Source organism: Myotis myotis, unplaced genomic scaffold (assembly GCF_014108235.1).
Source record: "Myotis myotis isolate mMyoMyo1 unplaced genomic scaffold, mMyoMyo1.p scaffold_m19_p_10, whole genome shotgun sequence".
NCBI lineage: Eukaryota > Metazoa > Chordata > Mammalia > Chiroptera > Vespertilionidae > Myotis > Myotis myotis.
The window spans coordinates 41,306,410-41,333,847 of record NW_023416314.1 but is presented as its reverse complement, the minus strand read 5'-3'; the positions used below and the strand labels follow the sequence as shown (position 1 = coordinate 41,333,847).

At 44.7% G+C, this 27,438-nt stretch overlaps 1 protein-coding gene and 1 pseudogene across 17 annotated transcripts in view; one reads left to right on the top strand and one right to left on the bottom strand.

The window, feature by feature from the left end:
• STIM1 (stromal interaction molecule 1) overlaps nucleotides 1–27,438 on the bottom strand; it is a 227,183-nt gene that overhangs the window by 133,696 nt on the left and 66,049 nt on the right. The gene's annotated exons all lie outside the window — the stretch shown is intronic.
• On the top strand, nucleotides 12,295–12,797 carry LOC118664722 (annotated as a pseudogene).

Sequence of the window (27,438 nt, the reverse complement as noted above, 5' to 3'; positions counted from 1 at the left end):
AGCACTCCGATGGGGTGCCAAGATGTCAGACCACAGGAAGAGGCTGAGGAACTAGACCTACCCTGTGTCTGAAGGCTGCACCCTGCTATCTCAGGCTTTAAGGGAGAGGTCTTCGCCCAGGACTTTACCACCAGTGAATTACAATTCTGTGAATCAGCACCCCACCCCGCCCCCTTCTTCCACCCCAGACTAAAGGAAGATGCTCATTGTCTGCACTTCTCAATTTATGCCAAAGAAATCATAGGAGAAGTTCCCACACACGCCCATACCCCACATTAGATGCTCGAGAGGAATCTTCCAGAAGGCAGGGCCATGCATCCAATTTACACACGCACTCAGCCCCAACCCCAGCAGCCCACACTGTAGGGTCCTGAGATGGAAGATGCTAACCTGCTGTGGCAGGATTACCCCGCTGCACTCCCAGCTCCTCTTCAGGAGTCCCTCACCCAAACTTTATTAATTAATTGGGCAGGAAGGAGGTCATGGGTTCATTTCTTTTTTGGTCCTTTTGTTTTTTCCTAATTAAAAGAAAAGGTACCGCAGTTTTCACTCCTTAGACATGGATGTAGCTACCTTTTTTGTATGTTGTTAATTTTTTAAGTTGAATTAGCCGTATACTTGGTGTGGAAAGAGTCTGACCTTGCCATGTGGTTTGCAATGGGGGGAAAAGCTACTCTGTGTGTTTTATTTTCTGATTTACACTAGAGTGATTCCCCCCATCCCACCCCCCACCCTCCTCCCAATGTCAAGTTTGTACCTTGCATGTACTGGAGTATTTATTTCATCTATTAAAATGTTATGTTTCTCAGAAAAAAAAAATGAAGAAGGAAAAAAATAGGGCCCACTAGCAGATCAATAAGATCCTCTAGTTCTCTATTCAGAACTAAGCCTGACCTCTTTGGATCAAAAAAGTCCTTAGAGTTCTTGAATACATAAGGAAGGGAAAGAGCAAAGAGGAAAGGCCACAAGAGAGACATACTAAACTTCCAGCTAATTTCATACTCATTCAAGAGATTAATCTTAATATTGAAAAGATATCTGACCTGATTTGCACTCCAAGCTGATGAGGTAGTATGTCATATCCATTGTCCTTTAATTTTTCCAAAATACACACACCCTCGTCCACCCACAGGGCTCAAATTGTGCCTTCTGAAGCCACACAGAAACAGCCTTTCAAGGATATGAGGATGATGTTTAAATTTTTTCTCTTCGAGGCTTCTAAAAATGGCTCATTCAACCCCTCTTCAAAGAACTAGATTTCAAGGTCCCCCTCCATCTTGCCTCCTTTACATATGCTCTGGTCTGTATATATTACCCTCATAGGGCACAGCCCAGAACTGGCTGCAGTCTACCACTGATACCACTCTGAGAGCATATGAGACTACTGTGTCATCTATATTTCTATATAGCGGTATGTGAGCCTAGAAGCCAGTCCCCTTTTCAAATACTACATTATACCTTGTTAGGGGGCTCCATTCTTTGCAGGCCTAAAGAGGCAACGGCTGGGCAAAAGGCAAGCAGCTCTGACTGCTTCAGTCCTGGGATTCTAGAGGAACTGAGATAGTTGTTTCATCCCTCCCGACAGCCTACCTCTGGGCCTAGCTTAGTTTAGAAGAGGGGCTCTGGACTCAGGCAGCCTGGGTTCAGATCCTGGTTCTATCACTTATTAGCCATGAGACCTTGGGCAAATCACTTTATCTCCTCTGTAGCTCAGTTTTCTCCTCTGCAGAATGAGGATAATTAAAGTACCTAATGATGGAAATATATATCTTGATTGCAGGGAAGAGGTTACACAGGTGTATAGATATTTGTCAAAACTCAAACTGAACACTTAAAATGAGTGCATTTTACTACATGTAAATTATATGTCAATAAAGACAATTGAAAAGTAAAAACAAAATCATAGTAACTACTCATGGAACATTGTGAGGATTAAAAGAATTTCTGGAACTAAAATAGTTCCAGAAAACATACTAAGCACTCAACAAATGTAATGGAGTTTGCAATGCTGCTGCACACAATGTTTGTGTCCTCGGATTGCTGCTGGGATCAAGGAAGGGATCTGAAGACCCAAGGCAGCTAACCCACATGTGGAATTTTCCCAGAAGTTTCATTACAGACCTGGCTTTCACCATAAAACACTAGTGTCACAAACCATACCCATTCCAAGCTCCAGCCAGGGTTGTGTTCAACACTGGGAAAGCCAAACCACAGGAATCATCACCAAAACCAAATATTCCAGTGAAACGGAGAGGGATCTGCTTTCTTTAGTCTTCTGGCTTTAACCATGAGGTCTTCCTGGGTCAACTTTGATTTTTATTAGTTCACTAAATTTTACCTGAAAGTCTACTGTGCCCAGCTTATGCAGAAGCTAGGGAGAGACAGGGGGAAAAGTATCATTTCCTGACTGTCTCACCTTCACCAAGCTCACAAATTACAGAAATTACAAATAGGAAAAGGAGAGTCGCATGAGAGAGAGCAATGTATAGTGAAGAGAGTACTGTGCAGGGAATTGTTAAACCAGTGTCTAGCCTCAGCTGACATTTACTAGACCCATGCCCAATGTGAACCTGTTTCCTCCTCTATAAAATGAATGGATAAAAATAAACAATCCCACAATCTGTGTGATGTGAGGATGGTAGAAAAAACAAGTGTAAAAGAACTTGTTTCAGGCTCTCAGCCATGAGATAAATCTCAGGGCGAGCCAAGTGAGCTAACTTAGAAGAATTGATTCTTAGATCCAGAATGCAATAAGGGAACTGCCTCACTGCTGCAGCTGCTACAGCAACAGCGATAGCAGTAATAATCTAGAGGAGATCCGTTTCAGCTGCTATTACAGGGACAGGGTTCATTTCCATTTTCTCACCTCGCATTGCCCCACAGGGCCAAACCTGCGAATTAAGGATTCACGATGCCAAGAGTAGCTCATTTCTGGCATTTCCTCCTACTCATTCCCTGGGTCAGGCCCAGGGGTTTAGAAGAGCACTGTGAGGTAAAGGGCAAGGTAAGGCAAAGGAGGCAAAGAAAACATCTGTAGAGCAGGACACTTCTCTCTGGAAGTCAGCTACTGCCATGCATGTTTGAAAGGCTATGGGGCCTGAAAGACACACAATACAGTGAATTATACAAGAGAATCCTGTTTCAGTTTATGGAGGTACACAAGGTAGTTGTACACAACCATCTACTTGTAATTCTTTGTAGCTCAATTCAACAATTACTGATACCATAGTCTCCTTCAGGCCTTTTGCCTGATTTAAAACACACACACACACACACACACACACACACACACACACACACACAAAACTGACTGTTTCTTGCTTGCTCCAAATGTGGAAAGGAAAGTAGAGAGTTAAGTGAATAATCACAGTACAACGGAGACCTGTGCAAAATGCTGTGGAAACACAGAAGTGGCTGTGTCAGAGAGAAGACATCAAAGAGCGTGTCCTGAAAAGGTGCATCTACAGTGGGTCTTGAGCCTGGCCGGTGTGGCTTAGTGGCTGAGCATCAACCTATTAACCAGGAGATCACAGTTCAATTCCTGGTCAGGACACATGCCCGGGTTTCGGGTTCAATCCCCAGTAGAGGACATACAGGAGGCAGCTAATCAATGATTCTCTGTAATCACTGATGTTTCTATCTCTCCCTCTCCCTTCCTCTCTGAAATCAATTATATATATACTAGAGGCACGGTGCACAAAAATGTGTGCACTCGGTGGGGGGAGGGGTCCCTCAGACCGGCTTGTGCCCTCTCGCAGTCTGGGACCCCTCGGGAGATAACGACCTGCTGGATTAGGCCTGCTCCCGGGTGGCAGAGGGCAGGCCCAATCCCTAGGTGCAGCCCCTGGTCGGGCTCAGAGCAGGGCCGATTGGGGAGTTGGGGCGCTGCCCCCTGTCATGCACAGAGCAGGCGGATCGGGAGGTTGCGATGCCACCCTCAGTCACGCTCAGGGTAGGGCCAATTGGGGGGTTGGGGCACCGCCCCCTGTCACACTCAAGGCAGGGTCGATGGGGAGGTTGCGGCGCCACCCCCTGTCATGCACAGAGCAGGGCCCAATCAAGGGGCTGGGGCGCTGCCCCGTCACGCACAGAGCAGGGCCCATCAGGGGGGTTGGGGCTCCGTACCCTGTCACGCACAGAGCAGGGTCAATCAGGGGGTTGGGGAGCTCCCCTCTGTCATTCACAGAGTAGGGCCGATAGGGGAGTTGGGGCACTGCCCCCTGTCACACACAGAGCAGGGCCAATCAGGGGGTTGGGGAGCTCCCCCCTATCAGGCACAGAGCAGGGCCGATCAGGGGGCTGGGGCGCCGCCCCCTGTCACACACAGAGCAGGGCCAATCAGGGGGTTGGGGAGCTCCCCCCTATCAGGCACAGAGCAGGGCCGATCAGGGGGCTGGGGCGCCGCCCCCTGTCACACACAGAGCAGGGCTGGGGGGGGGGGGGTTGGGGCGCCGCACCATGTCACACACAGAGCAGGGCTGGGGGGGGGGGGTTGGGGTGCCGCACCCTGTCACACACAGAGCCGCAGGGCGATCATGGGGTTGGGGAGCTCCCCTATCAGGCACAGAGCAGGGCCGATCAGGGGGTTGAGGCGCTGTCCCCTATCACGAACAGAGCAGGGCGGATAGGGAGGTTGTGGCCCCGCCCCCTGTCACACACAGAGCCGCAGGGCGATCAGGGGGTTTGGGCGCTGCCCCCTGTCTCGCTGATCCCGGTGCCAGGAGGCCTCGCGGCTCCGCTGATCCTGGTGCTGGGAGGCATATTACCCTTTTACTATATAGGATAGAGGCCTGGTGCATGGGTGGGGGCCAGCTGGTTTGCCCTGAAGGGTGTCCTGGATGAGGGTGGGGGTCCCCACTGGGGTGCCTGGCCAGCCTGGATGAGGGGATGATGGCTGTTTGCAGCTGGTCACACACCCTTCAGGGTGGGGGACCCCACTGGGGTGCCTGGCCAGTCTGGGTGAGGGGATGATGGCTATTTGCAGCTGGTCACACACCCTTCAGGGTGGGGGTCCCCACTGGGGTGCCTGGCCAGTCTGGGTGAGGGGCTGAGGGCTGTTTGCAGGCTGGGGGTGACTGAAGCTCCCAACTGCTCCTTTTTTTCTTTTTCTTTTTATTCTGGGCCAGCTTTAGCTCTGAGGCTTGGCTCCAGCTCTTAGGCCTCGGCTGCTGAAAGCAGGTATCTGGTTTGTTTGGGTTCTATAATCGAAACACTGTTTCAACTCCAGCTCTGATATCCCGGCGGGTTGAAAGCAGGTTTCTGGGGTTTTGTTTAGCTTCTATATTTGTAACAATGTTTCAAACTGCAAGCTCAGAGGCTGGCAGCGGCAGGTGGGGAACGTTGGAGTCCTCCGTCACTGAAGCAAGCAAGCCTCATGTTCGCTTCAAGCTGCCTGGCTGCCGGCCGCCATCTTGGCTGGCAGTTAATTTGCATATTGCCCTGATTAGCCAATGGGAGGGTAGCGGAGGTACAGCTAATTACCATGTTTCTCTTTTATTAGATAGGATTGCCCTAGTCAATTTGGCTCAGTGGATAGAGCACAGGCCCACAGTCTGAGGGTTTGTGCTCGATTCCAGTCAAGGGCACATACCTCAGTTGCAAGCTCGACCCCAGGCCCGGGTAGGGAGGTAACCGATAGCTATGTCTCTCTCACATCGATGTTTCTCTCTGTGTATGTCTCTCCCACTCCCTTCCACTTTCTCTAAAAATCAATTGGGATATATATATATATATATATATATATATATATATATTCCTCCCAAATGGGTCTTGAAGGATGAGCAGGTACATACATGAGGTAGAGAAGATGAGAAGGACATTCCTTTTTTTTTTTTAATATATTTTATTGATTTTTTACAGAGAAGAAGGGAGAGAGATAGAGAGTTAGAAACATCGATGAGAGAGAAACATCGATCAGCTGCCTCTTGCACATCTCCCACTGGGGATGTGCCCACAACCCAGGTATATGTCCTTGACCGGAATCGATCCTGGGACCTTTCAGTCCGCAGGCCTACGCTCTATCCACTGAGCCAAACCGGTTTCGGCGGACATTCCTGATAGAGGGAACAGAATATTACAAGGATCTGAGATAGGAAAACATCTGTCATGTTTCAGGAACTGCAAGCAGTGTGGCCTTGTGCTATTTAAGACCCAACTTCTCAAACAGGACTGCAAAGCCTCCAAGAGAAGAAAGAAGAGTGTTGAAAAGCAGGTGAAATAGCAAATATGCATCCCACCTCCTCTGCCTCCTTTTCCCAGACTCTGCTTTGCACACATCCCTCTTCTACACCACACACACCCTGACAACTCTGGGAAGGAAAAAACTCCCCGTGCTCTAAGGTCAGTAGCTCCAGAATCCCCAGCTGAAGAGGCAAGCCTTCTACTGAAAGAGAGAAATGAGAACCTCAAGTCTTTGGAAAAGGGACATTAAGTACTAATTTACAAAGGTCCAACCAACTAACCTTAGTAGACATGCAACTTTGAACTGCTGAGGGAATCTCACGCACCCCCTAAGCCCATATCCAATGCCTTTTTCACTCCAACTCATTTCTAGTGAGCCATCTCCAGCTTCTGTCCCCCTGAGGATGCTGTGTGAGCTAAAGTAAGAAAGGCAGTCTAATAAATCAGAGCTGACTGGTGCTTTAAAAATGACTTTAGCTACGGTTATGGTGTTGTCTCATGTTAAGTACAAAAATACATTTCAGATGGGAAAAAAATGACTCTAGTAAGACACATTTCTGAACCCCAGCCATGCTGAGAATCTTTGGGTTATTGACACGGAGAGGCCAGGCAGACACGTCAAAGTAAACAAGGCCAAAGAAGCCATGGAAACAAGATAACACACAAGAACTGAAGTCTATAACCACGTTGGGAAACAGATAGGAGTGGAAGAGAGGCATGGCCTTTAGAATCAGATCTGAGCCACCACTTACTAGCTTCACTGAACCTTTAGTTTTCTCTTCAATAAATGAGACATTAGTATTTACCTCAGAGCATTACTGGGAATATTAAATGAAGTAAAGAATATAAACCACCTAGCCTGAGGCATATAGTCAGTGTTTAAATAATTTTACTTCCCTTCCCTTTAACCAGAGCCACAATAATGCACTGTTGCACAATTAGGGAGGTGTGGCCTCATTCACAACACAGTGTATGTGAACAGCACATCCTGGAATTATGCAATGCACAGTCCAAGATAGGCAGCCACTAAGACTTTTGTCTATAAGTAGTGCAGGAACTCAGAAAAAGAGCTAAAATGCCACTGGAGGCGTATTCAAGACAATGGATGGGTCTGAGACCACACAATCAATCCCAATAACAAATACAATATACCAGGAAAATAAAGCTCTGGAAATCAAGGCAACTTTATCTCAGAAAGCCTCTTCTATGTTCCTACTGGGGTAAAAGCCAATTTCTGGACCTCCATCAACCTCAAGTCTGTAGATGAACCCCATCAACCAAGGATCTGGTGAGTATGAAGCCAGGGAGAAGAGCAAATAAATGGTGCAAGTCTCCAGCTGAGGTCTATGTCCTCTCTGCTTGACAGGTGGGTCAAACACTCAAAGACAGGCAGTTTCTTTAAAGGTGTTAAGTCCTGTCACATGGGACCCAGGAGCCTGAGTCCAAGATCTAAGGTGACCTTAGTACCCTGGTTACCGAAGAGGGATGCCACTGCTCCTGAGTTTCTCCAGGGCAGGTAAGAATTGTTTTTTATGTTCCCAGACCTTAGCACACTGCATGATATTATCTATCAATTATAAATGGTTGCTTAAGAAATGAACCAGCCCTGGCCGGGTAGCTCAGTTGGTTAGAGCATCATCCAGATATACCAAGATTGTGGGTTTGATCCCCAGTCTGGGCACATACAAGCATAGACCAATGAATGCATGAATAAGCAGAACAACCAATCAGTGTTTCTCTGTCTCTCTCCCAAAAATACATTTTAAATTAATTAAATGAACAAATATGGATATGGACTTATCCCTATCACCTGGCCTCTTTGCATCTATAATAATCTACCTTTTTTAACCCCAGTTACTTAGTTAATTCTTCTTAATTCTTAGGACTCAAATGTCATTTCCTCACATAAAGTGAGGTCTTTTCTGACACCCTAAACAATATCAAGTTCTCTTGCAAAATGTACCGTTATCACATCCCTTATTTCTACTCATGACATTTATCAGACTTTACTGTGATTATTTGGTTCGTTTTTACCTTCCCTACAACACTATAAGCTCTAGGAGAGCAGAAACCATATCTGTTTTGTTCACTGTACTGATTTCCAGGTCATAGTACAGTATTTGGCATAAAGGGAGTGCCCAATATGTTAGAATGTTTGAATACATCAATGAAGGAATGAGAGCGCTCCAGTACAAAATGACTTTGGGGTAATTGGGGATTCAAAACTATTTGTAGAGCCCTAAACTCTCAATAGTCACATTTTGACTAGAATCTTAATGTGGTCTCTACAAATGCCCATGCGTGGAAGATGACAGCAGATTTGATGAACAACAAAACAAAGAACAATTTGTATGATAGGAAGTAAGGAGAGATAAAGTATGAGTCAAGAAGTAGAAACCCCAGCTGTGAGGAATATGGTTCATTAGCCTGCAGGACAATCACTATCTGACCTGGTTCACTAAGGTCACATAGGCTTATGGTAGGTACCATCCTGCTATAGCCATCACTTTGTTGCCCACAGACTGACAGGCCTTCTTCCCCTCCCTTCAGTTTTACCCCCATTTCTCTGGGCTATATGTGATCATTAAAAAACACAAATGCCCCCAAAAACAGGTTAATTTTTTTAATCCCCCCCTAAGGCATAGGAGCACTATTTCCTCCTAAATGCTAAGCACTTTCACTTGACCTGATACAGCACAGCGACAAAAAAGGCCAGAGGCTAAGGCTGCTCATACAGTCTTGGGTCCACTCTGCCACCTAAAAGGGAATGGGCAGATTGCCCCGTTTCCATTCTCTGTCTAGCTATCTGAACACTACGGAAATTATGAGCAGGCAACCTGCTGAGAGTAGAGAGGTGGGGAAGAGCTGAGGCTCTCCCAGAACTTCAGATCTATTAATAGCCTGGTCACATGATCACAGAGGCACAGGATTGTTGTCTGTAAACTTGATAACCTAAGCCAAAGACAGACAATTTAGGGTTGGGGTGTGTTCCAGACCAAGCACTGCAGTCTTGGGTCCACTCTAAATTATGAAATGTGGGAGCAAACCAAAGCAACCAGAGGTAAGGTGTTGAGACTTCACAAGATGCAGGGAAGGAAACTGCAGAATAAATCCCTCACCCTCTCAACCCTGCTGGCTTTGTGTGACAGTAGGTCTCAGATGGGGCTTGGCCTTTGTAGGATTTCAATTTGCCCTTGGAAAGATTTTCACTCACTCTACCCTGACAGACTGTGTCACCTTGGACAAGTCACTGTTCTTTAGGCTTGGGTCTAACATTTGAAACTCAGGAAGGCTAGGCCAGATGATCCCTACATCTTGATGAGTTTGCTCACAGATATTAATTTCAAAGTGCCAGCCCTACATTATGAGAATCCCAAAGTCTAAAACACTGTGTTCTAGAGACTAAGAGAGAAGGGTCTCAGGTATACTATTCTGCCACCAGCCTCAGACACTCCATCAGGAATGGAGGCAAAGAACATAATGAACTGGGAACAAGCCATCCCAACCTCTCAAAATCCCAGCACCCTCAGCCTCCGAAGGCCATCATCTCATAACACCCAGGAATGAGCTCAGTAAATATAAGCAAATGACCTCATGGCATGGGAATGTGGATGATAGTTGCCAGTTCCTATATAGTTCCTTAAAGGGTAGGCCTGGAGCAGAGGTCTTCCTGCTTTAAAATAAAAAAGGAGATAGAGAAAACCAAGATGGCGGCATAGGTTAACGCCGGAGATTGCTGCCTCGAACAACCAATTCAAGGGTACACCTAAAAGACGGAACGGACATCATCCAGAACCACAGGAAGGCTGGCTGAGTGGAAATTCTACAACTAGGAGGAAAGAGAATATCATACCCAGACTCAGAGGCGGCACAGTGCTGAAGTGAAATACTCAGGTTCGGAGTGCACACGGAGCGGGCTGGCGGCAGAGGGCACGGTTGTTGTTTTCAACCTGGAGGGAGTTTCAGACTCTGAGCTCCAGATCCGGGCGAGTCTCTAGGACCCAGACGCAAACGGGAGAAGCGAGAAGCGGGACTGTCTGGCTTCGGTCGGAACTCGAAGGCAGCTTTCTCTCCGAGGTTTGCAGCGGTTGCTGGGACTCTGTGAGGCAGAGCCCCTAGGGACGGAACTGAGAGCAGCCATAACTGCTCACTCCTTCCCGCCCTGTAGATCCCCGGGGATCTGCCCCGCCCAAGCCCTTCGTAGAGCCATTTGACGGATAGCCTCAGGCAAACGCTAGATTAGCACCGCCCTAGAGATCCAGCACAGAAGCTCTCCCACTGCAGACACAGCTGACTCTCATAGCCAGTTAGCCTGGAGGTCAAATCACCCCCACTATTGCCGACAACAATCAAGGCTTAACTACAACAAGACTTCGCACAAAGACCACTAGGGGGTGCACCAAGAAAAGATAAAAAAATGCGGAGACAAAGAAACAGGACGCAAATGTCAGAAATGGAAGATATAGAGCTCAAAACCACACTTTTAAGGTCTCTCAAGAACTGTCTAGAAGCTGCCGATAAACTTAGTAAGGCCCTAGAAAAGACTGGTGAGACTGCCAATAAATGTAGTGAGATCCTCAAGAAATCTAATGAGACCCTCAATGTTATGATAAAGAACCAACTAGAAATTAAGCATACACTGACTGAAATAAAGAATATTGTACAGACACCCAACAGCAGACCAGAGGAGCGCAAGAATCAAGGCAAAGATTCGAAATGCGAAGAAGCAAAAAACACCCAACTGGAAAAGCAAAATGAAAAAAGAATCCGAAAATACGAAGATAGTGTAAGAAGCCTCTGGGACAGCTTCAAGCGTACCAACATTAGAATTATAGGGGTGCCAGAAGATGAGAGAGAGCAAGATATTGAAAACCTATTTGAAGAAATAATGACAGAAAACTTCCCCCACCTGGTGAAAGAAATAGACTTACAGGTACAGGAAGCGCAGAGAACCCCAAACAAAAGGAATCCAAAGAGGACCACACCAAGACACATCATAATTAAAATGCCAAGAGCAAAAGACAAAGAGAAAATCCTAAAAGCAGCAAGAGAAAGAAACTCAGTTACCTACAAGGGAATACCCATACGACTGTCAGCTGATTTCTCAACAGAAACTTTGCAGGCCAGAAGGGAGTGGCAAGAAATATTCAAAGTGATGAATACCAAGAACCTACAACCAAGATTACTTTATCCAGCAAAGCTATCATTCAGAACTGAAGGTCAGATAAAGAGCTTCACAGATAAGGAAAAGCTAAAGGAGTTCATCACCACCAAACCAGTATTATATGAAATGCTGAAAGGTATCCTTTAAAAAGAGGAAGAAGAAGAAAAAGGTAAAGATACAAATTATGAACAACAAACATGCATCTATCAACAAGTGAATCTAAGAATCAAGTGAACAAATAATCTGGTGATCATAATAGAATCAGGGACATAGAAAGGGAATGGACTGACTATTCTTGGGGGGGAAAGGGGTGTGGGAGATGCGGGAAGAGACTGGACAAAAATCGTGCACCTATGGATGAGGACAGTGGGTGGGGAGTGAGGGCGGAGGGTGGGGCGGGAACTGGAAGGAGGGGAGTTATGGGGGGAAAAAAGAGGAACAAATGTAATAATCTGAACAATAAAGATTTAATTAAAAAAATAAAAATAAAAATAAAAAAGGAAAAGTGGAAATAAAGGGCCTGTATTTCCTGTCTTTTCTAATCTCAGTGCCACAATCAGAGGAAAAGCAAAGCAGGACATCTGTAAGAAACTTACCAAGAGCCATAAAGTTTTTAGGTGGAACATCTGAGATTTAAATACAGTTCTATATATTTATGTGTGTATACGGAACTGTCTATGAGCTTTTCTTTATTCCATCAATAGCCTCATGAGGAAGACTCAAGAAATGATGACTTCCAGAACACCAGGAAAGCTGTGACACCAGGAAGGAATTTAAGTTCTTGTCAGCATTTTGCAGCTCTGTGAGGTGCCCTTCTACATGCATGCACATGGCAAACACACAAAATCACACTCACACATCCCAAAGCTAAACTAAAAATTCCACACAACACAAATAAGCCAAGTGAATTTAAAAGACAGAACAGGAACGTGTGGGTCTCTTTCCTCTTGCGGCCATCGTAGGAGCGCCAGCGGTCAAAATGAAGTTCAATCCCTTTGTGACTTCTGACCAGAGCAAGAACCATAAAAGGCATTTCAATGCACCTTCCCACATTCAAAGGAAAATTATGTCTTTTCCTCTTTCCAAAGAGCTGGGAGAGAAGTATAATGTTCGATCCATGCCCATCCAAAAGGATGATGAAGTTCAGGTTGTTCGAGGACATTACAAAGGGCAATAAATTGGCAAAGTAGTCCAGGTTTACAGGCAGAAATTTGTCATCTACATTGAACGAGTGCAACAGGAGAAAGCTAATGGTACAACTGTTCATGTGGGCATTCACCCCAGCAAGGTGGTTATCACTAGACTAAAGCTGGACAAAGACTGCAAAAAGGTCCTTGAACGTAAAGCCAAATCTCACCAAGTAGGAAAGGAAAAGGGAAAATACAAGGAAGAAACAATTGAGAAGATGCAGGAATAAAGTAATATTATATACAACTTTCATTAAAAACTTAAAATTAAAAAAATAAAATAAAAGACAGAACAGTTTCCAAGCCAGTAAAATTTCGCTGTTATACAAGATTACATCTGTATTAGCATATCTAAAGAAAAAATTTGTCCTTTGTCAGGGAGGTTGGTCAGCTATGAAAGATGAGATAAAGCAGAGTCACAGGCACACATATTGACAGACACACTATTGGGTTCACTGGCAGAATAAGCCCACCATTCATTCATTCCACAAAGGTTTACTGAGCACCTACTAAATGCCAGGCACAATTCTAGGCCCGGAATACAGTGATCCTAACTTAGCACTCTCAAGGAGAGAGGTAGCCAACAAAATCTAAGCATTCCAGTTGCTTTCCCATGATCTTCCCATCCCTACTGTGAGATGAATGTATTAGGCTACTTATTATAGCCGCTGTATCACCCAGAGTTTTTAATGGCAAGAGCAACTTAGCAAATTAACAACCAAAACTGATGCTGGCTAGTCTAAGCAGAAGGAGAACTTATTAAGAGAAGCTCATTCTCAGCCCAGCTGGTTGAGTGTCGACCTATGAACCAGAAGGTCTCAGTTCAATTCCCCGTCAGGGCACCGGGTTGTGGGCTCACTCCCCAGTGTGGGGTGTGCAGGAGGCAGCCAATCAATGATTCTCTCTCATCACTGATGTTTCTATCTCTCTCTCCCTCTCCCTTTCTCTCTGAAATCAATGAAAAAATTTTTTATTTTATTTTTTAAAGAGAAGCTTATTCTCACCTGGAGAAGTAGGAAACCAGAGATGATGCCATCCAAGAACAACGCCCAAAACCAGGCAGCAGAACAAGTCTGGTCAGCACATCTCTGCTTCCACTGCCAACTTCCACTATCCTCAGCCACCATAATACAGCCACTGTAATACCACTACTATAGCTGCTCCAGGAATTCCATCTTGCTATATACACTACCATCACTGCAGTCTCTGCTCCTTTGCATCACCAGCTCTTGAGGGTCAAAGTGCATGGTGAATGGATGAGACTGAAAGAATCTAAGACAAGCTGCAAAAGAAGTTGAAAGTAAATGTCTGGCATTGTGAGTGAAGAAATTCTTAAACAGAGGAAAGCGTAATAAATATTCATTTTTAGTCACTTTGGTATTATACACAAAACATAGGATTCATCTAACTACTGCCCTTAATTCAGATCCTATGTTCACCATAACCTTTATGACTAGAATTTGGTGTTCCATGGTACCCAAACGTAGAAAATATACTGGTCATACCAACATAAGCATTTCAGTATTTGTGACAGTTCTATTTCTCAAGATAAACTTAAAAATTGGCATTCTAGTTTTATGTATCAGCCTTGTGAACTTTGTTAAAGAGAGTCTGCTTGAAGAGATAAATAGTCTCAGTACACTGACAAAATCTGAACCTTCAAAAAGTGAAATACTGCCCTGGCTGGTTTGGCTCAGTGGATATAGCACCGGCCTGCAGGCTGAAGGGTCCCAGGTTCAATTCCGGTCAAGGGCACATGCCCAGGTTGCAGGCTCAATCCCCAGTAGGGGGCATGCAGGAGGCAGCCGATCAATGATTCTCATCATTGATGCTTCTAACTCTCTCTCCTTTCTTCTCTGAAATAAATAATATATATATATATATATTTTTTTTTAAGTTAAATACTAACCAAGCATTAACTGAGCACTTCATATGTGCAAGATACTCTCCTAAGCACTCTTTATGGATTACCTACTTTTCATATCAACCTTATAAACTGGGTACCATTCTCCCTACTTAACCTAAGAGAAGTTAAAGTAAACTTACCTAAGAATATGCAGCTAATAAATCAAGGAGTCCAGAATTTGAACCCAGGTAGTATGACACCATACTTAAGCTTTTGTTGACTCCCCAAATTAAATCCCCCTGTTAGGTGGTGGTCTTGCTCACTACAGTGTTTCTGGTGGGTGACAGATTGTCAGAAAGACACAATCCTATGTCCTCCACCCCAAATTAAAGTCTTGATTTAATTAGCTGCAGATATAAAAATCTTATTGGAAGAAAGAAGACTGTCCACACAGGACAAGAGCAAGTGAAACAACTAAGTGAGGCTTTGCTTGGCTTTCAGAATCTCTAACTGCAGCTGCTGACAGTACTATCCACACAAGGTAATCTTTGCTGGACTTAGAGCTCAATTCTTATTATGTTATAACCTTTTATTTATATTCAGGGATTATGCCTACATTTACACAAACAATATATTAAGACAGTCATTTTCAAAGTTGGATGCATGAGACTTTACAATGAAAGCAGAGAAAGAAAAATTAAAACTCTTATTTTATATTAGTTCTTAACCTTAAAATATATGAATTATGCTTTACTAGTATTAACTGTGCAGACTACAATGTGCCCTCAGATATTTCCATATCATTTATCACAAGGTGTCCTGACAATAGTGGGAGCTCCACAGTGCTTAGAGGGAGAACATCAGTGTCTGGAGTAACTACAGGATCTCTGACATACTGCAGTTAATACATGTCTGATTAAATGAACTTGTGAAATACAGTTTCTATTCCTCCCTCACCAAGTAAACCAACCTTCACCATGCAGATAAATGATTTTAAAGGATTACTGCAAATAAATGAGAAAAACACACACAAAAATAATTATCATGGATTGCAGGTGATATTAAAATAACACACAAAAATAAACAGTAATAAGAAAGTGACAAAGCTGATCCTTCTATTCCTAGTATAAGCTCTATATCAAGGTAAAAACAAACTAATTGGTTGAAACAATAAGTTGGCAATAAATTCAAAATTATCAAAGACTACTTAAAATGTGGATTTATATTTATTATTAACCATGAACTGCATCCTTACTTTATATTGTGCCTTAATATATTAAATCAAGAGTCAGCAAACATTTTCTGTAGAGGGCAAGATACTAAATATCTTAGGCTCACAGACCATACATTCCCCATTATAACTAAACTAGAGACCCGATGCACAAAATCTGTGCAAGGGGCTTGGCCCTGATAGCCACGGCGGCTTGCCTCAGCCCTCACAGTTGCGGGGGCTGCCCCGGCCCTCACAGCCTCGGCTTCATCAAGAAGGTCGTTTGACTGTCCAGTCTAATTAGCATATTACGCTTTTATTATTATAGATAACGCTGCCATTAAAGTACAAAAGTAGCCACAAGCAATATGTAAACAAATAAAGGTAGCTGTGTTCCAAAAAAAACTTTCTTTATAGAATTAGGGATAGTTTGCTGATCCTTGCATTAACTAATGATGAAATAAAGCTGTCATGATGAAAAACACATCTAAAAAATAAATCTAAAGATAAACCTCTATAAATTGTATTTGAAGTTTGAAATCTGGACATAATCCAATTAAGAAGTCTTTTAATAGGATTCCTGCTTAACAGTGGGGGGGAAAGGCACATATCATTGGTCAAACACTATTACTTCTTGCTGCAGTAAAAAATAGGATTAAATAGTACATGAAAAGTGAATTTTTAAACTGCACTTAATTGTCAGCAAATGCTATTTGAGCAATATACAAGGCATCCAAAAAATATATATGTACACTTTAACAGCTGATATCTCAATTGATGTTTTCATATTTAACCCATTCGAATTAAAAATTATCCAAAGTGTGTATACATTTCTGGGACAACCTGTATACAAAATATTTCTTAACATTTTTTAAAAAAATGTTTTTATTGATTTCAGAGAGAGGATGAGAGAGGGAGAGAGGGATAGAAACATCAATGATGAGAAAAAATCACTGATCCTCTGCCTGCTTCACACCCCCTACTGGGAATGGAGCCCGCAACCAGGGCATGTACGCAACCAGGGCATGTACCTTGACCAGGAACCAAACAATGACCTCCTGGCTTATGGGGTCTACGCTCAATCACTGAGGCACACCAGCTGGGCCCTTAACAATTTTTAAATAAATATTATAGCCCTGGCTGGCTCAGTTGGTTGAAGAGTCATCCCGTACACCAAGGAGTGGCAGGTTCGATTCCCAGTCAGGGCACATACCTAGATTATAGGTTTGATCCCTAGACGTGTACAGGAGGCAACTGATCAACATTTCTCTTTCACATCAATGTTTCTCTCTCTCTCTCTCTCTGTCAAATCAATTTTTAAAAATGTCCTCAGGAGAGAAAAAGGGAGGGGGGAAATAGGGGACATCTGTAATACTGTTAACAATAAAAAATATGTATTAAAGAATAAAAATAAAAAGATAAATAAATATTATAAATTATGGAGCGTGAGAGATGTTCTATGCAGTAGGATATTTTTTTTTCATGTGCCAGTTAAAAGTATTTGCTATATTCTGTCAAACACTTAAATACAAAAGGAACTGCCTTTTAAGGATCACTAAACGGAAAATGCACAAGAAAAAAACCTCTACTACAGTATGAGATTTATTTTATTAAAATAAAGTTTATTTTTAAAATAATAAAAAACAGTTTCAGGGGAAAACTACTTAAGTATAACCACTGATAAGCAGCTGTAAATCCACAGAGACAGAAAGTAGATTAATGGCCAGGGGCTAGAGAACGGGGAGTGACTATTCACTGGGTTCCTTTTTGGGATGACGAAAATGTTCTGGAATTCAATAGTGGTGATTGTTGCTTAATATTATTTAAAAACCACTGAATTGTACACTTTAAAATGCAAATTTTATGTTATGTAAATTATATCTTTAAAAAAATCTGAGTAGCCGAAACCGGTTTGGCTCAGTGGATGGAGCCTCGGCCTGCGGACTGAGGGGTCCCGGGTTCGATTCCAGTCGAGGGCATGTGCCTGGGTTGCGGGCATATCCCCGGTGGGAGATGTGCAGGAGGCGGCTGATCGATGTTTCTCTCTCATCGATGTTTCTGGCTCTCTATCTCTCTCCCTTCCTCTCTGTAAAAAATCAATAAAATGTATTAAAAAAAAAAAACAACAACAACAACAACAAAACCTGAGTAGCTATTGGCTGCCTAATGGGCTGGCTGGTGTGTGAAAGCAGCTTTCACCCTCACTTTACAATACAGAATCCAGCTCAGGCTCTACACGTCTAGTATACTGAGCCCTTGCAAAATGCGTAGGATACAAACATATTTCATCACTCATATTAACCAACACATTGTAAAGTGTCTGAAAGACTCATGGCTTCTTTAAAAAAAAAAAAAAAAAAAAAGAGCACACTTTTGGATGTCAGGACTAAGCAAGGTCCTTGGCATCCTCAACCTCAGGTTATAACTGACTCTGCTACTTACCCCACTCTCCCAGATTGGAGGCAAAATACAATCTCATCTACAAAAAAAAAAGACAGGAAACAAGAATTTGGGGACTATTGCACCTCCAACAAATAATTATTGAGTAAACTATCTAGCAGTTTTCAAGTTATGCTCTCCAGGCCCTTCCTTTCCCCAGCCTCCCAAACTCCCACCCAGGTTCCTTGGCAAAATCTAGTTCTTCAAGCAGAACAGCTTTATTTGTATTGTGTTTTAAATATTGGAAATATACTTCTTTTTTAAAATAAAAATGGCTCAATTATGTAGCAGACATCTATAAATGTTGCTGATTTAAGCTACCTCCCAATCTCCAAAACCCTTCTTTGAATAAATGCACCTTGATCTTCTCCCCTGCTCTCAATCCACATGGTTCCAGGGGAGCTGACTCTGATTCCATGAGTAGAATGTAATTATGTTGGCCAAGAAAAGTCCAGCATTCTTCTGGCCACAATGATTACTTTAGGATAGGCACAGAACCCAAACCAAAATCATACCCAGGACTGCCAGCACCAGCAGGAAAGAGGTATTATTTTTCAATAGTGGTTGCTTAACTGGTAGAATGCATACCCAAAGCTGATATCTATCTTTGACACTGCCTAAGGATGACATCAGAACAAAGAAAAGCAGAGCCAAGAGAAAAGAAATTAGGTCCAAATCACATCATTCAAGCCCCTGGATCTTGCTGTGTCTAAAGGAAGATCTACTTCTAGGATTTGTAGTTACTTCAGTCAATAAGGCCCTCTCTCTTGCTTAAGTCACTCTGAGTTATATTTCTGTCACCTGCAAAAGAAAGAGTCACAACATCGGACATAAAAAAGAATGAAATCTTACCATTTGCAACAGCATTGATGGACCTAGAGGCTATGATGCTAAGTGAAATAAGTCAGTCAGAAAAATACAAATATCATAAGAGTTCAGTTACATATGGAATCTAAAATATAAATGAACAAACAAAACAGAAACAGACTTTACAGATACAGAGAACAGATTGATAGTAGCCAGAGGGGAGGGAGATTGGGGAACTGAGTAAAAAAGGTGAAGGGATTGAGAAGTACAGATGGGTAGTTACAAAATAGTCACAGGGATGTAAAGTACAGCATAGAAAATATAATCAATAATCCTATATAATAAAAGCGTAATATGCTAAGTGTCTGACCAATCGGTCGACCACTGGACTGTTCAGTGGACCACTCGACCAGTCGCTATGAAACACACTAACCACACAGATGCTCCAACCGGTAGATTAGCTTGCTGCTGGGGTCCAGTTGATCGGGACTGGGCCAGTCAGGCCAGACACACCCTGGACCCCTCCCACGGTGGTCCCTCCCCAGCTGGCCAGCCGCCATCGGCCCAATTGGAACTGGGTGAGACGGCCCCAATCACCAGCCAGTCTGAGGGACCCCACAGTACAAAAATTTGTGCACCAGGCTTCTAGTCCTATCTAATAAAAGAGAAACATGGTAATTAGCGTACATCCACTACCCTTCCCATTGGCTAATCAGGACGATATGCAAATCAACTGCCAGCCAAGATGGCGGCCGGCAGCCAGGCAGCTTGAAACTAACATGAGGCTTGCTTGCTTCAGTGACGGAGGAAACCAACATTCCCTGCTTGCCTTGCCGGCCTCTGAGCCTGCAGTTTGAAACATAGTTACAAATATAGAAGCTAAACAAAACCCCACAAACCTGCTTTCAGTGAGCCGGGATCTCAGAGCTGCAGTTGATACAGTGTTTCGATTATAGAACCCAAACAAACCAGATACCTGCTTTCAGCAGCAGAGGCCTAAGAGCTGGAGCCAGAGCTAAAGCATGCCCAGAATTTAAAAAAAAAGAAAAAAAGGAGCAGTTGGGAGCTTCAGTCACCTGCCAGCCTGAAACAGCCCTCAGCCCCTCACCCAGACTGGCCAGGCACCCCAGTGGGGACCCCCACCCTGAAGGGTGTGTGACCAGCTGCAAACAGCCATCATCCCCTCATCCAGGCTGACCAGGCACCCCAGTGGGGACCCCCACCCTCATCCAGGACACCCTTCAGAGCAAACCAGCCAGCCCCCACCCAAGCAACAGGCTCTATCCTATATAGTAAAAGGATAATATGCCTCACAGCACCACAATCAGCGGAGCCACGAGGCCTCCTGGCACCAGGATCAGCGTGATGGGGGCAGCACCCAAACCCCCTGATCGCCCTGCGGCTCTGTGTGTGACAGGGGGCGGGGCCACAACCTCCCTATCCACCCTGCTCTGTTTGTGACAGGGGAAGGTGCCCCAACCCCCTTATCGGCCCTGCTCTGTGCCTGATAGGGGAACTCCCCAACCCCCTGATCGCCCTGCAGCTCTGTGTGTGACAGGGTGCGGCGCTCCAAGCCGCCACCCATGGGCCCTGCTCTGTGTGTGACAGTGGGCGGCGCCTGAGCCCCCTGATCGGCCCTGCTCTGTGCCTGATAGGGGGGAGCTCCCCAACCCCCTGATCGCCCTGAGGCTCTGTGTGACAGGGTGCAGCGCCCCAACCCCCTGATCGGCCCTGCTCTGTGTGTGACAGGGTGCGGCGCCCTAACCCCCCTCCCATGGACCCTGCTCTGTGTGTGACAGTGGGCAGCACCCCAGCCCCCTGATCAGCCCTGCTCTGTGCCTGAGAGGGGGGAGTTCCCCAAGCCCCTGATCGCCCTGCGGCTCTGTGTGTGACAGCGTGCGGCGCCCCAACCCCCTGATCGGCCCTGCTCTGTGTGTGACAGGGTGCGGCGCCCCAACCCCCCCCACCACCACTGGCCCTGCTCTGTGTGTGACGGGGTAGAGCCATAACCTCCCCATCGGCCCTGCCCTGAGTGTGAGAGTGGCGGCACCCCAAACCCCTGATCCGCCCTGCTCTGTGTGTGACAGGGGGTGGTGCCCCAACTCCCCTATCGGCCCTACTCTGTCAGTGACAGGGGGGAGCTCCCCAACCCCCTGATTGACCCTGCTCTGTGCGTGACAGGGTATGGAGCCCCAACCCCCCTGATGGGACCTGCTCTGTGCGTGACAGGGGGTGGTGCCGCAACCTCCCCATCGACCCTGCCTTGAGTGTGACAGGGGACGGTGCCCCAACCCCCCAATTGGCCCTACCCTGAGCATGACTGTGGGTGGCATCACAACCTCCCAATCCACCCTGCTCTGTGCATGACAGGGGGCGGTGCCCCAACTCCCCAATTGGCCCTGCTCTGAGCCCGACCAGGGGCTGCACCTAGGGATTGGGCCTGCCCTCTGCCACCTGGGAGCAAGCCTAAGCCAGCAGGTCGTTATCTCCCAAGGGGTCCCAGACTGCGAGAGGGCACAGGCCGGGCTGAGGGGACCGCCCCCCCCCCCCCGCCCGGTGCACAAAAATTTGTGCACTGGGCCTCTAGTATTATAATAAGCATGTATGGTCCCAGGTGGTACTGGAAAAATCAGGGGGAACACTTTGGGGTATGAATGTCTAACCACTATGCTGTACACCTGAAACTAATACAAAATAACATTGAATGTAAACTGTACTTTACAAAAATTTTAAAGAGTCACAAAACATGGAACATTACTTGGGAATATAATTGAGGAATACCCATCGGTTAATCAACTCCAAACCTCCATCTGGTCAATAAACCCAAACCTTTATTATAAATCACAGTCAGGGAAAGAATCTTTTTTAAAAAGCTTCCAGGGACTGTCTTCTTGAATCCCCAGTACATTGCTGAATGTGCACAGCATTTTACAATTTCCAACTCACTTTCCAATTGATAATTTCATCAGATCTTCAAAAACAAAAGTCAGTATTCATATTGTATATTGGAAGACACAGAGGTTCAGAGAGAACTGAATCACTTGAAGTCATCCAATTTGAAATCAAGGCTTCTGTCTCTAAATTATACCTTTTGACTACTCATTACTGCTTTGCAATTCTCAGCAAGCAATACACAGGGCTGGGAACCTGACTGGGCTCAGTACAGACTTGCTACCTGACAGCATTGTTTCTCTGTCTCTGGCAGCTTTGCTTGTTTCATTCAAGCCTCACCCTGCTCCCTTTCCTCAGAGACTGAGATATAAACAAGCTCATGGCACAGCATCCTGATGCAGATACATAATGATGTGTCGCTCAACTGACTGGCAGCCCTGAAGGTCAAATGGCCTTACTCACACAGTAGCCCTAGACCTACCAAACGCACATCAGTGGATAAGATCTGAAGAGGAAGAAATGTCTTCTAAGATGCACCTATGATGACAAACTACACTTAAGCCAACAGTAGCTAACACTCATTAGTGTCTGGGAAAACCCCAATAGCATACATTCAATGATTTAAAAATACATTAGACTCACACCATATACAACAATTATCTATGCATAAATGACCTAAATATAAGAGCTAAAACCATAGAAGAAAACATAAACATAATTTTCATTACCTTGGATTGGCAAGATTCTTAGATATGACATCAAAAGCATGAGCAACAAAAGGAAAAAAATAGATAAATGGGATGCCAAAAAAAAATAAAAAACTACTTTGCAGCAAACATACAAATAAAAAGTGTGTGTGTACATACATATTTTCCAGTTATAAAATGAAATGAAGTTTTCTGATATATACTACAACGTGGATAAACCTATGAACATTATGCTATGTGAAATAAGCCAGACACAAAAGAAAAATATTGGCTCTGACTGGGTTGCTCAGTTGGTTAGAGCGTCCTCCTGATATGCCAAGGTTGAGGTTCAATCCTGTTAGGGCATATACAAGAAGCAAACAATGAATGCATAAATAAGTGGAACAACAAATCGATGTTTCTCTCTCTCCCTTCCTCTCTCTCTCTCTCAAAATCAATAATTTTTTTAAAAAATAAAAGCATTGTATAATTCCACTTATATGAAATAAGTATCTAAAATAGACAATTCATGAAGACAGAAAGTAGATTTGAGTTTAGCAGGAGCTAAGGGGGAGGAGGAAATAGGAAGGTACTGCTTAGCAGCAGTTCTCAACCTGTGGGTCGCGACCCCTTTGGCAGTCGAACAACCCTTTCACAGGGGTCGCCTAAGACCATCCTGCATATCAGATATTTACAATACGATTCATAACAGTAGCAAAATTACAGTTATGGAGTAGCAACGAAAATAATTTTATGGTTGGGGGTCACAACATGAGGAACTGTATTTAAAGGGCCAGAAGGTTGAGAACCACTGGCTTAATGGGTACAGAGTTTCTATTTGGGCTGTTGAAAAAGGTTTTGGAAATAGATAGCGGTGATTGTTGGACAACACTGTGAATGTAATAAGTGCTACTGAGTTGTACACTTAAAATGGTTAAAATGGCTACAAAATAGTCATGGGATGTAAAGTACAGCATAGGAAATATAGTCAATAACATTGTAATAACTATGTATAGTGCCAGGTGGGTACTGGAAATATCAGGGAAAACACTTCATAAAATATATGATGGTTCAATTGCTACACTGTATACCTGAAACTAATACAAAATAATAATGATGTAAACTATAATTGAAAAACATAAATGGATAAAATGGATAAGTTTATATTATATATTTTACCACAATTTTCTTTAATACTTTTTTAAAAGAATGATATACTGACACATGCTATAATGTGAATGAACCTATAAAATACTATGCTAAGTTAAAGAAGTCATTCACGAGGGGGGGGGGGAGGTTGGAGGTTAATGGGGGGGATGAGGACACATTTGTAATACCTTAACTAATAATAATAAAAAATAAATAAAATAAAAAAAGAAGTCATTCACAAAAGGCCACATATTATGATTCCATTAATATGAAATATCGAGAACAGATAAATCATCCATGGAGACAGATAGCAAACTGACTGCTGCCAGGGAATAGGGGGAATGGCAAGGAACTGCTTAATAGGTAAGGTGCTTTACTCTGGGGTGATGGAAATGTTTGGAACTAGATAGAGGTGGTGGTTACACAACATTGTTAATGTACTAAATATTACTGAATTGTTCAATTTAAAAAGGTTACTTTTATGTTATATGATTTTTCACCTCAATAAACATTTTTTACAGTATATGAATTTGGGAATCTGCTGAGCAACAAGAATTAGGGCTAAGAGGAGAGACATGGCAAGACAAGAAATGGTCAGAAACTCAGTGGGTAAGAGACATCCAGGAACAACAGCAAGAAGTAACTTGAGCCCTAGCCAAATTGGCTCAGTGGATAGAGCGTCGGTCTGCAGACTGATGGGTTCCAGGTTTAATTCCAGTCAAGGGCACATGCCCGGGTTGTGGGCTTGGTCCCCAGTGGGGGGCATATAGGAGGCAGCCGATCAATGATTCTCTCTCATCATTGATGTTTCTATCTCTCTCTCTCCCTCTCTATTCCTCTCTGAAATCAATAAAAAATATATTAAAAAGGAAGAAGAAAGAAGAAGAAACAGCAGCAGCAGCAGCAACGTGATGCGGCAGCAACCCTGATACCTCCCTGCATTGGTGAAGGTACAGGTCAAGCTGCTATAACTATGAGAACCCCACTTAGAAAAGATTAAATGAAAGAGAGTGTATTTCTCTCATATAACAACTGAGCAGTTAACAGTCAGGGACTGAGAGTGGAATTTTGCCATCCTCACTCAGAATGATTCCTCTATCTCTGAGACCAAAAGAAATGCTGCAGCTCCCACCATCTCCCAGCCAGCAGGAAGGAGAAAAGGGTACTCATCCACTCTTTGTAAGCACATGACCCAGAAGAGGTAGACACACCACTTTCACTTAGATCCCACTGGTTAGAAATTAGAATAGTGTCCATAAGTTGGTTGTAAAGGAGGTTGGGCAGTTATGTGCCCCACGAAAACTTAGGTGTTCTATCATTAAAGGAAGAATGTAAGAATCAATATTGGCAAAGACAACTAACAATCTATGTTATACTCACTTCAGATATTCTTTTTATTATTATTATTAGTCTTATTTAACAAAGAACTTATTCCCAAGCCCAGCTACCTTGAGGTTTGCAGTTATTGTTTTAGTGGAACATTTGGCTAGGGTGAAAGGAAAGGAAGAGCAAGACTATCATGAATTTAGGGCCCTGTTAGCCTTACTACATTGACCAATACCAACATAGCCTATGCTCTGCCTTTTGTAACTGGGTATTTATAGTATAGACATAAGAGTTTCTTTAAAAAAAAAAAAAAAAAAAAAGGAAGTGAGAGCTATCTCTGGGCAATACTGGGTCAGAAAAAAAACAAAGTAGGCCCCTTTTTAAAAATATTCCCAATCTGTGTGGTAATCACACACAAAGCCATTATAATACAGTGAGATAATAAACAGAGAGACATATCCTATCTAATAAAAGAGAAACATGGTAATTGGCTTACGACCGCTACCCTTCCCATTGGCTAATCAGGGCAATATGCAAATTAACTGCCAGCCAAGATGGCGGCCGGCAGCCAGGCAGCTTGAAACTAACATGAGGCTTGCTTGCTTCAGTGACGGAGGACTCCAACGTTTCCCGCCTGCCGCTGCAGGCCTCTGAGCTGCAACTCTAAGCAACTATGTAACAAATATAGAAGCTAAACAAAACCCCAGAAACCTGCTTTAGTCCGGCCAGGCTTCAGCCAGCAGGATCGCAACATTGTAAGAAAAGGCCAGAAACCTACTTTCAACAGCGGAGGCCTAAGAGCTGGACCCAAGCCTCAAAGCTAAAGCTGGCCCAGAATAAAAAAAAAAAAAAAAGAAAAAAAGGAGCAATTGGGAGCTTCAGTCACCCCCAGCCTGAAAACAGCCCTCAGCCTCTCACCCAGACTGGCCAGGCACCCCAGTGGGGACCCCCACCCTGAAGGGTGTGTGACTAGCTGCAAACAGCCATCATCCCCTCACCCAGGCTGGCCAGGCACACCAGTGGGGACCCCCACCCTGATCCAGGACACCCTTCAGGGCAAACCAGCCAGCCCCACCAAAGCACCAGGCCTCTACCCTATATAGTAAAAGGGTAATATGCCTCCCAGCACCGGGATCAGCGGAGCCGAGAGGCCTCCCGGCACCGGGATCAGTGTGACAGGGGGCAGCGTCCAAACCCCTTGATCGCCCTGCAGCTCTGTGTATGACAGGGGGCGGGGCCACAACCTCCCTATCCACCCTGCTCTGTTTGTGACAGGGGAAGGCGCCCCAACCCCCTGATCAGCCCTGCTCTGTGCCTGATAGGGGGGAGCTCCCCAACCCCCTGATCGGCCCTGCTCTGTGTGTGACAGGGTGCGGCACCCCAACCCGCACCCCCCACGGGCCCTGCTCTGTGTGTGACGGGGTAGAGCCATAACCTCCCCATCGGCCCTGAGTGTGAGAGTGGCAGCGCCCCAATCCCCTGATCGGCACTGCTCTGTGGGTGATAGAGGGCGGTGCCCCAACCCCCTGATGGACCCTGCTCTGTGCCTGACAGGGGGCAGCGCCCCAACCCCCTGATTGGCCCTGCTCTGTGCGTGATGGGGTGGCACCGCAACCTCCCCATCGACCCTGTCTTGAGTGTGACAGGGGACGGTGCCCCAACCCCCCAATCGTCCCTACCCTGAGCGTGACTGAGGGTGGCATCACAACCTCCCTATCGCCCTGCTCTGTGCATGACAGGGGGCGGTGCCCCAACTCCCCAATTGGCCCTGCTCTGAGCCCGACCAGGGGCTGCACCTAGGGATTGGGCCTGCCTTCTGCCACTGGGAGCAGGCCTAAGCCAGCAGGTCGTTATCTCCCGAGGGGTCCCAGACTGCGAGAGGGCACAGGCCGGGCTGAGGGACCTCCCCCTCCCCCTCGAGTGCACAAATTTTTGTGCACCGGGCCTCTAGTAAAATATAATAGAAGAATAACAGCAGAATGGACTGCCTACCTATGGGCAAGAAGACGAGAGAAGGCTTCAAAAAAATGGTGATATTGGAGAGCTCAGTATTGAAGGATAAGAAGTTTATCAGCTAGAAAAGGTAGGAAGACATTCTAAGCTAAATGGAAAGCATGAATAAAAACAAAACAGAGAGCCGAAACCGGTTTGGCTCAGTGGATAGAGCGTCAGCCAGCGGACTGAAAGGTCCCAGGTTCGATTCCGGTCAAGGGCATGTACCTTGGTTGCGGGCACATCCCCAGTGGGAGATGTGCAGGAGGCAGCTGATCGATGTTTCTCTCTCTCATCGATGTTTCTAGCTCTCTATCTCTCTCCCTTCCTCTCTGTAAAAAATCAATAAAATATATTAAAAAAAAAACAAAAAACAAACAAACAAAAAAAAAAACAGAGAGACAGAGAGAGAGAGAGAGAGAGAGAGAGAGCAGAAAGGGGTTTAGGGGATAAATGGTGATGGAAGGAGACTTGACTTAGGGTGGTGAACACACAATACAATATACAGATGATGTATTGTAGGACTGTACAACTGAAACCTATATAATTTTATTAATCAA